The 10,762-nt window shown below is 45.8% G+C and overlaps 1 non-coding gene across 1 annotated transcript; it reads right to left on the reverse strand.

The window, feature by feature from the left end:
• Nucleotides 1–9,919: 9,919 nt before the first annotated feature.
• On the reverse strand, nucleotides 9,920–10,057 carry LOC123817802. Its single transcript, XR_006785516.1, has one exon. It is a non-coding gene; the product is annotated as a small Cajal body-specific RNA 11 (non-coding RNA).
• Between the last annotated feature and the right edge of the window lie 705 nt (nucleotides 10,058–10,762).

Below are 10,762 nucleotides of genomic sequence, written 5' to 3' on the forward strand. Positions count from 1 at the left end.
AACCCACACCCAACCTACTGAGCTACACTGGCCAGGGCTATTATTAGTTGTTGTTGTTGTTGTTGTTGTTTTTGTATCCTCCAACTTTCCAAAGAACAAATTTTCTTCACACATACACTATGGTCAAGCAATGTCTCAGCCACCTCAGAATAGCCAAAGCATGACCTCTTCCCAGCTGAGTTTCAAGTCTCTTTCCCAGAATTCTCATCTTGTAGTTGGGAGGGCTGGATGGAACCTCAGAATGCAGCACTGGATGGTTCAGGGTGCTTTGAGGGATGGTCCAATAGTTAATGACACAGTGAGGAGATCCAGGTAAATTATCAGAAGCTGGCTGAGTGCTAGAAGGCCGCCCCAGCTTGAGAGATTGTGGGGTGAGAGGAGCTGGAAAGTTTCCCCACTGCGGCCCTTACTGCCTCCAGCTGTGACACACACATACAGGTCACAGCAGGTGGGAAGAGGTGGCATCTGCAGACCATCCTGTTGGAGGCTGCCTTGAGGTGTAGCTCCCCAGATGGGAAGAAAGGAAGGAGGTCAACAGGAGCCTTTAAAGGTCAAAGGGGGTACTGGTTCTCTGGACCTTCCTCTCAAGCCATGGCTCTTTAGTGGTCTTCCTGGGCAGTATAAATGTCCCCTGGCCTGCATATGGTCTTCACTCTTCATCCTCCCCTGGACACAGGAAGGAGCTTCATACTAGGAGGGTGAGACTGAGAAGGGTACTGTGTCCCGCACTCAGGAGACTGGCCAGCCACTGCAGGTGGCCCCCCCTCAGTTCATGCCCTGAGTCTCTGCTGGGGTTTCCCTCCCTCCTACCCCCACCCTGTCCCCCTGCCCCACTGGCCATGGCCACCTAGAGCAGGGCACTGGCCACCTGAAGCTGGGCATGGTTCATGCCACCCCTCCTCACACAGTGAGCACCCTCATAGTCCTCCCGGCCTCACCACCGGTCACCAAAAGACAGCCCACAGCTGTCCTCACAGGGGCTCCAACCCCCACCCCCAGTCCTTGTCTCTGTCATCCCACTGGGGGGATGTGAACTCTCGTGGTCGTTTTAGCTGTCCTTGACAATGAGGAAAACTTAGCCCAGTTGAGTGGGAATTGTGTCCCTAAAGGTCACATAATGAAGGCCTCACCTCCAAACCGTGTTTGGGGATAAGGTCTTTGAAGAGGTTAACATGTTGGGGTGGGGTGGGGCAATGCAGTACGCCTGGTGTCCTTAAAAGAAGAGACTCCAGGGGTGCACAACGTGTCCTGGCCAACTGAGGGGGCAGCAGGAGGGCTGCCGTCCGCTAGCCAAGGAGAGAGGCTGCAGAGGACACCAACCCCCCAACTCCTTGATCTTGGACTCCAGAGCTGTGAGAAAACGAATTTCTGTTGTTCAAGCCACCAGTCTGTGGTGCTCTGTGTCTGCAGCCCCAGGACACTACTCAGTCCTCAGCAGACCCGGTGGCCCCTGGACTCCATCTTGGGACAACAGCACAGGCACAGGGGACAGTCCACCCTCATGGTGTCCCCTACCCACCCCTCTCCACTGGGTGGGTAGGTTCTGTTGAGAGCTTCCTGCCCTCTCTGACTCCCTGCTTGGAAAGGGGATGGGGAGCAGCACCCCAACCCTGTCCTTGGGTCTCACCTTGGAGATAAACTCAACCTTGCAGGTGCCGGGAAGGAGGGAGGGATGTCCACCCTTCTGCTCCTTTTCCTCCTGGGTCTCCCACGCGGTTCCCTCCAGTCCTGTCCCTCCATATCATAACGGGGAATGCCCAAGAGCTCAGCCCCTGCATTTTCTGCAGCCCCCATTCATTCCTGGGGCTGCAGTTCCTGAGATGGGCACCAAGGCCCTGGGCGACCACACGAAGGAGACAGCAGTTGTTTCCTGCTGCCATCTGAGACACCTGAGAGCATGTCCAGCACATGGCCAGGACATCCTTCGGAAGAGAACGGGGGCAGAGTGGAAGGGATCTCAGACCTTTTTACTCACAGCATTGTAGCTGATGGGAGAACGGGCCGGGGCCCGTGAGCAGAGCTGCCCCCTAGTGGCTTCTAAGGGCCATGCAGGCTTCTCCAGAAAGTCAGTAGAATTTGAGTTCCTTAAAAGAAATTAAACAAATGTTGGAGAGAGTGCTTCTTTTTCTCATTTCTTCCTCTTTTCTCCTAGAATTCTGAGAATGAGAGAAAAGACACAGGAAAGGGGAGATAAAAACAAGATGAGAGGGGTACCGGACAGACTGGGGAATTTTTAATCAGTTTCATAGACATAAGGCAAAGTTAAATATCCCCCTAAAAGAACCATAAGACCATTTATTCTGCCACCTCAAGCCTGGCCCCTTTTAGCAAACTAGCTAGAAATACAGGCTGGTACTGTGCCAAATATTTTACTGGGTTAGGTAAATTTACTGACTCCTTATGAAAACCCTAGGCAAAGGCATTTATCATCATCATCATCATCATTGTCACCATACACATAGGGAAACTGGAGTACAGAGAGGCTGAGTGCCCTGCCCAGGGGCCACAGAGCTGCTGGATAAGGAGGCCTGAGGTCTGGATCTGAGTCCAGGCTCCTGAGGAAGGACCGCCTGCTAATCCCTAGGCTAAGCCAGCCAGCACCGAGGCTCGGGGTTCTCAGGATACTCCTGCCTGCTGGGCCATCCTTGCTGTCTTAGGTCCCTCCTCCAAAGTGACACCCTCCAAGTCCATGAGATAAGGAGGGGAGGCACAGGATGACTTTTGGTTGCCACAGTCCAATAAGCTCTTTGGTGACCCTGACTCTTCAGGCAAAAATAATAATAATTACCAGTGTAATGAGAGAAAGGCCAGGGAAATTTATCTCTTAATGGGCAGAGAAGACAGTTATTTCCAAAGATTGCACACCACCCTCTGATCTCCTTTGTCCCAAGTCACTTAAGCAGCCTGCTGAAGGGAAATAACCAACCCAGAATTCTGCCTCACGCCATTCATTAATTCAACAAATACGTATTCTATATATACCAATAGGAGTTCCAACAGTGTCCCCAGTACTGTTCTTAAACCCCAGGGATATTGTAAGGAGCAGGACAAAGGTCCACCTTTGACTGTTTAGGAGAAAGAGGCCTGTCAGTGCCTCGATGAGGGAATAAAGACAAAGGAACACCAATAGTGTGGTAACTTCAGACAGTAATAGGTGACATGGCTAAGATAAAGCTGGGTAATGGGATAGCGAGAGTCCCAGGGCCAGGACCACCTTCCCAGAGAGGTCAGGGGCGTCCTCTTAGAGAAATGACATTTGAGCTGAGACCCAAGTGATAAGGAGAGCCACCCATATCCAGATCTGGGGAAAACAGATTCACGTGTAAAGATGCTGACTCAAGACAAACTCCATATTTCCAAGTCCCAGAAAGAAGAGGAAGAGAAGCCAGACAAGAGATCAGGGGTCAGCAAGGGAAAGGTTAGGTAGGGGTTTGTAGATTTTATTCTCCTTGTAAGGGATGCTGTTGGAAGATTTTTTTTTGAAGCAGGAATGAATAATAATCATATTTAAGTTTTACAAAAATCACTCTGGTTGCATTTGGAGGGTTCAAGAGGCTCAGAGAGGCCAGCTAGGTGGCTCCTATAGTCCAGGTAAGGAGGGTACAATCATTTCTTGAAATGCAGAAGATCCGGGAGAAGCAAATTAACTGGGAAGTCAAGAGTTGCTTTGGAACTCTTTTTTTTTTTTTTTTAAGATTTTATTTATTTATTTTTAGAGAGGGAAGGGAGGGAGAAAGAGAGAGAGAGAAACATTAATGTGGGGTTGCTGGGGGCTGTGGCCAGCAACCTAGGCATGTGCCCTGACTGGGAATTGAACCTGCGACACTTTGGTTCGCAGCTCGCGCTCAATCCACTGAGCTACACCAGCCAGGGCTGGAACTCTTGATGTTAAATAAATTTGAGTCTCCTTTTTTTCTTTTAAGATTGTATTTATTTACTTTTAGAGAGAGGGGAAGGGCGAGAGAAAGAAAGGAAGAGAAACATCAATGTGTGGTTGCCTCTCATGTGCTCCCCCGACTGGGGATCTCACCTGCAACCCAGGCATGTGCCCTGACTGGGAATCGAACCAGCAACCCTTTGGTTCGCAGGCCAGTGCTCAATCCACTGAGCCACCCCAGCCAGGGCTGAGTCTCCTTTTGGATATCCAGGTAGAAATGAGTTGATAGCTGGAGCCTGAGGTTCAAAAGGCCAGGGAAATGGTGACGTGGAAGTCATCAGCCTAGAGATCTGCCTGACCATGGGATTGGATGAAGTTATGGGGAGGGAGCAGGAAAAGGCCAAGCGTAGCCCCTGACATGCTTCAAGAACAGCCAACAGCCACTGCAGTAGAGCATGGTGGTAACGCCAGCAGAGAAGCCTAGAGAAGAGCATGTCTCAGAAACGCAACACTTAACTGAGCCAAATGCTGCTGAAGGACCAAGTAACGTGGCAACTGGTGTGACATGAGAGCGCACTGCTGCCCTTGAAAGGGCCATTTCAGAAGAACCGTAGAAATGAAAGTCAGATCGCAGTGTGCTGAGGAGAAAAGGGGAGGGGAGAAAGCAGACACAGTGAGCAAGGGTTAGGGAATGTTCTGTCACAGTATCTGCCAATTCCTCATTCCTAAATACCTCACACCACTCACCCAAGAGTACGGAGCGGGTCAGTATTTGCTATTTACTGTACTTGACAATCCCAAGAACTCAGTGTTCCATGACAACCTTGATCACTAGGAAGATTTACAGATGGCCTGATTCAAAGTCAGTGTAAACAGGTGGAAAATACCAACAGTCTTACCTGGATTCCCCAGAAAGCACAGCCTGAGGCAAACGTTTATGGGCTACCAGTGGATTAGGGAGTGTGATTCCAGGGAGCAAGAGTGGGGGACTGGGGAGGGAGGCTGGGGAAGAACGGTAGGCACTCCCAGAAGGAGGATGTATTGTTAATTAAGCCTGCCACTGCACAACCCTTGGGGACTGTCCTCCGAGAAGTCATATAACCTGCATCTTAGGAAAGTCTGTCCAGTGGGGGGAACTGGAAAGAAGCAACTCCCCAATTCCCTTCTCAGACTGGTGAAAGACTCACCTGTGTAAGGTGATAAATATATTAATGAGTTTGCTTGTGGCATGTGTATATCAAAACATCATGTTTTACTTTTTATTTTAAAAAATGTTTTTAAGATTTTATTTTATTTATTTATTTTTTAGAGAGGGAAGAGAGGGAGGGAGAGAGAGAGAAACATCAATGCGTGGTTGCTGGGGGCCGTGGCCTGCAACCCAGGCATGTGCCATGGCTGGGGATCAAACCTGCGACACTTTGGTTTTCAGCCCACGCTCAATCCACTGAGCTATGCCAGCCAGGGCCTATTTTTTAAAATTTTTAAGGGAGAGAAACATTGATCTACTGTTCTACTTACTCATGCGTTCATTGGTTGCTTCTTGTAGGTGCCCTGACCGGGGACACAACCCGCAATGTTGGCCCATCAGGAAGATGCTCTAACCAACCAAGCTACCCAGCCAGGGCCCATGTTGTACATTTTAAATATATACAGTTTTTATTTGCCAATCATATCTCAATAGAGCTGGGGGGAGAAGAAATCAATAATAATAATAATAATACATTAAAAAATTTAAGCCCTGGAAACAACCATTCAATAGGTGGAGTGGGGGAGCTGGTTAATTAGTTATTGTATTTAATACATTGAAAAATCTATGTATCTATTAAAAAGAATGTAGACCTTCTTCTACAAGGAGATATGGAAACATCCCCAAGACATACTCTCTGAAAAAGCAAAGCACAGAGCAGTGTGCCTCGTATGATGTCTTTTGTGTACACTGGTGACAGATTTACATGGGTGGGCATGTTAGGATGTTTGGGGCTGCAAAGCCACCAAAAACTGAGGCTCTGTGTGGCTTAACCAATACAATTTGCTTATCTCTCTCTCTCTTTTTTAAAGATTTTATTTATTTCTAGAGGGTGGGAAGGAGAAAGAGAGGGAGAGATACATCAGTGTGTGGTTGCCTCTCACATGGCCCCCTACTAGGGACCTGGTCAGCAACCCAGGCATGTGCCCTGACTGGGAATCGAACCCGAGACCCTTTGGTTGGCAGGGCAGCACTCAATTCACTGAGCTACACCAGCCAGGGCAATTTGCTTATCTCTTATAGTTTGTGAGACCACAAGTGCCTCCCTGAATAAAGTGCTGATTCCAAGACAAATCCAGGGGTGGAGGAGAGGGCATCCCCGTGACTTCTCTTCTCTGCCCATACCACGTAGCCTTTTAAGAAAGGGAGGAGAGGCCACAGAAACACAAAGGCTCTTTGGAATGTAACAGGAAATAATACCTCCTGTTTGTTTTTGAGTCTTCCCCAGCAGTTGCAATGCCACAGAAACAGCTCCACAGACTCTGTCCACAGTAGTGAGGGCAGAGAGAATCCCGGAGTCCGGGTTCTCTGCACAGGTTCTTTCCTGGGGGGATCGATGCACCATGACTTCATCTCGGTTCCGTTTGTCTGTGTACAGCTGCGGTTGTTTTCTTGCCCCAAATGATGGGAAATACTCTACAACATAAATTTTGCAAACAACCAGGTGGCTCAGTATTTCCAGGTGCATCTGAAAGAAGGAAATATATAAAGACCGTTCTCAGCATATGTCCCAGTTTAACTTCACTTTGAGTAGCAGAGCTGGATGGCTGTTACAAACCCTAGGATTCCAAGGAAACCATTTTGACAGTCAGTTCACCATAGGAGAAGCAGGCCATTCATAAGCATACACATTTTGTCATGTAACCATTGCAAAAAAAATAAAAAGGCATCTAATGCAAATCTAGCAAGTTGTAGTGCAATGACTATGACTAATAAAGAGTTTGAAAATATTATATACAGCAAGAGCACTTGAACGTAATTAGTACCTACTGGCAGATGTTTTCGACATACAACGCTGCCATCGACATTCACAAATAGCACGGGAATTAAACACCAGGAAGGAAACGAGGGACCCTTATCTCACGGGAGGGAACATAACTTCCTTACAGACACAAGTGTTCTGTGTTCGCTTGTACCCCATCCAACTCGTATCTGACAGTTGAGTATACAAGTACTGAGAATAACTTCATGAAGTGAAGAATTTGCCTGAATAGTTCAAAGGAACTGGAGTTTAACAAAGCAACTTCAACAATATGCTGTATCTCAAAAACCAGAGAAGTATACTGTTGAATATAAACTGTGGGTGAAATATAATTTAAAATGAATTAAAAAATTAAGACTAGAGAAGTATATACATGATTAAACATTTAATTTCAAGATCTGCCCTGGCTGGCGTAGCTCAGTGGATTGAGCGAGGGCTGGGAACCAAAGTGTCCCAGGTTCGATTCCCAGCCAGGGTACATTCCTGGGTTGCAGGCCAGAACCCCCAGCAACCGCACATTGATGTTTCTCTCTCTCTCTCTCTCTCTCTCTCTCCCCCTCCCCCTCCCTTCCCTCTCTAAAAAAAAATAAATAAATAAAATCTTTAAAGATCTGAAAAAAACATGGTTCAATCCAAAATGAAATTGTTGCCCTGGCTGGCATAGCTCAGTGGACTGAGCACGGTCTGAGAACCAAAGTGTCGCAGGTTCAATTCCCAGTCAGGGTACATGCCTGGGTTGTAGGCCATGACCCCCAGCAACCGCACATTGATGTTTCTCTCACTCTCTCTCCCTCCCTTCCCTCTCTAAAAAATAAATAAATAAAAATCTTAAAAAAAAAAAAAGAAATTGTTTGCCCTGGCTGGTGTAGCTCAGTGGATTGAGCATGGGCCTGCAAACCAAAGGGTCGCTAGTTTGATTCCCAGTCAAGGCACATGCCTGGGTTGCAGACCAGGTCCTCAGTGGGGTGTGTGCAGGAAGCAAGCACACATTGAGTTTCTCACCCTCTCTTTCTCCTTCCCTTCCCTTCTCTCTAAAAATAAATAAATAAAACCTTTAAAAAATGAAATTGTTAAAGTTCAACCTAAGTAAAGGACTCACTTCTCTTTGGGGAGAGGACAAAAAGCTGTCTGTCAAGGAAAGCTTTAGCCCTGACTGGTGTGGCTCAGTGGGTTGGCCATTGTCCAGCACACTGAAAGGTCCGTGGTTTGATTCCTGGTCCTGGGTTGCAGGCCAGGTCTCTGGCTGGGAGCTTGGAGAGGCAACTGGTCGATGTTTCTTTCTCACATTGATGTTTCTCACCCTCTTTCTCCCTCCCTTCCCCTTTCTATAAAAATAAATACATAAAATCTTTTAAAAGAAAAAGAAAGACTTTAACAAAAAAAATTAAAAAGAAAAGGAAGACTTTACTGGATCACATTAGTTATCTTGGTAAATTTTCTCCAGGCCAAGTCTGCCATCTGGCCTCACAGGCACAGAAAGCCAGTGTTTACAGCTCAAAGAGCAGACCTGTCTTTCAGAGAGACGGACCTGCGTTGACTGTGTGTAAAGCCAGAATGAACATTTACTCATCACTAATGAAAAATTTAACTGTCATTTAAGAATCCACACGATCAACCCTTCCTCTCCTGGTAGGCAGACACGTGAGCTGTCAGAAAAAGTATTTGAAACCTGGAAACAGGTAAATGAGATTACTGGGGTTTCTTTCTTACTTTCTTTTTTTAAATTTTATTTTAATTGTTGTTCAAGTATAGTTTCCTGTCTTTACTGGGGTTTCTTTAAGTGCAGTGCTGAACTTGGCTTCCCATTGCCTGGGCTATTTTAAAATTCTGTAGGAGCCAAGATGAATTAATAGACTTTTGTCCACTGGAGATGCAAGCAATGCCTGTCTGGCAAAACAGATGACCTCAAGACACTACTGTGCGTAGCCCTGTGGGGCAGTAGCTGATTTTGTATCTAACTGGCCATTTTATTCTTTTGAGGTAATCAACTGTCATTGAAAAATAAGGAATTTAAAAAAATAAGGTGAAATCCACATAAAATCAACCATTTTAGTGAAAAATTCAGTGGAACTTAGCACATTCACAATATTGTACCAGCACATCTTTCTAGTTCCAAAACACTTTTATCAGCCCTAAATAAAACCTTTTATCCACTAGTTACTTGCATTCCCCCCTCTGCCTAGTCTGTCCTCGGCTGTTACCAATCTGCTTTCTTTCTCTCAGAACTAGCTATTCTGGATATTTCATATAAATGGAATCATGCCATGTGGGATTGTTTGTGTGTGACTTTTCACTTGGCATGTTTCAAGGTTCATCCTCATTGGAGCATGTATCATCAGCATTTCTGATTTCCCTGTTCATGGCTAAATAATATTCTATTGTGTGAATATACCATATTTATTTGTTCATTCATCCTCTGATGGCCATTTGGATAGTTTCAGCCTCAGGCTATTGTAGAAAGTGCTGCTACAAACATTTGTGTACAAGTATTCATTTGAATATTCTTTTCAGTCTTCTTGGGTATATGCCTAGGAGTGAAATTATTGGGTCATATGGTTGATCATTGTATGCTTAAGCTTTTAAAAATTATTCTATTTATTTATTTTCATAAAGAGGGGAAAGGAAAGAGAAAGAGAAAGTATCCATTGGTTACCTTTTACACAGCCCCAACTGGGGACCTGGTCCACAACCCAGGCATGTGCCCTGACTGGGAATCAAACTGGCAACCTTTTAGTTCACAGGCTGGCACTCAATACACTGAGCCACACCAGCCAGGGCCCTATGCTTAAGTTTTTGAGGATCCTCCAAACCTTTCCACATGACTCAACCGGTTATTTTCTATTCAATTTTACCTTTTTGAAAATAATACTTGGCAAGCATCACTTGATAGTTATCATGGACTTAATGGAGTGAAGTCATCCTAAGTTTGCTTGAGCATGGGGTCAGATCAACATGAGCTCCTTATATGATTTTGTTATTTTTTATTCTATTTTTTAAGACTATTTATTTATTTATTTATCTTTTTCTTTTTCTCATTGTGTTCTTATGCCTTTAAGAGCCAGCCCTATACTCAGGACGGCCCTCCTAAAGTGAGAGGGAGATTGCTGTGTGTCCTGCCAGACTCCCGTTACAACTGAGCACAGGGGAGCAGAGAAAGGATAGGCCAGGACAATATTTTTTATTTCTTAGAGAGAAGGGGAGGGAGAGAGGGAGAGAAATGTCGATGTGTGGTTGCCTCTCACATGGCCCACATTAGGGACCCAGCCCACAACCAAGGCATGTCCCCTGACTGGGAATCGAACCGGTGACCTTTTGGTTTGCAGCCCATGCTCAATCCACTGAGCTACACCAGCCAGGGCAGGCTATTTTTATATGCTGCTTCAATTTTATGAGTGTTTCCAACAAGGGGATCATGGGACTTCGGCTTTAACACCTGTATCCATATTCATGGTTAGGATGGTCTTGCTGAAAAGTCCCAAACAGTTGGATTCGATTAGCTAAGGACTTCTCTTTAGCAATGTATGCTTTCGTGACTCTCATTAGTCCAGTTTTCAAGGCTGAGTCCTGAACTGCTGTATTCTTTCTTCAGCCATCTATCTCAAAGGTAGTCAAGTTAAAGTTACCTGATCACTCTTCAAAGTCTATATATGTTGTAACTGCATGCCAGGCACCATTCCAAATGTTGGGTATCTAGTTGTCCACTAGTTGTAAAAGATGTCCTCTCGAAAGTTACCTTCTTGGAGTCAGGTTTTGCCAGCCATAGAGCCACTATATATTTGCTTATCTGCTTTGGTCCAGAATATGTTGGTATTATCTCAATCTTGGAGGAAGAATTTATTTCCAAACTCTGACTTGCAATCCCTAAGTAGTCAGCAGA

The sequence above is a fragment of the Phyllostomus hastatus genome, unplaced genomic scaffold (assembly GCF_019186645.2).
Source record: "Phyllostomus hastatus isolate PE091 unplaced genomic scaffold, TTU_PhHast_1.1 phas_contig_210, whole genome shotgun sequence".
NCBI lineage: Eukaryota > Metazoa > Chordata > Mammalia > Chiroptera > Phyllostomidae > Phyllostomus > Phyllostomus hastatus.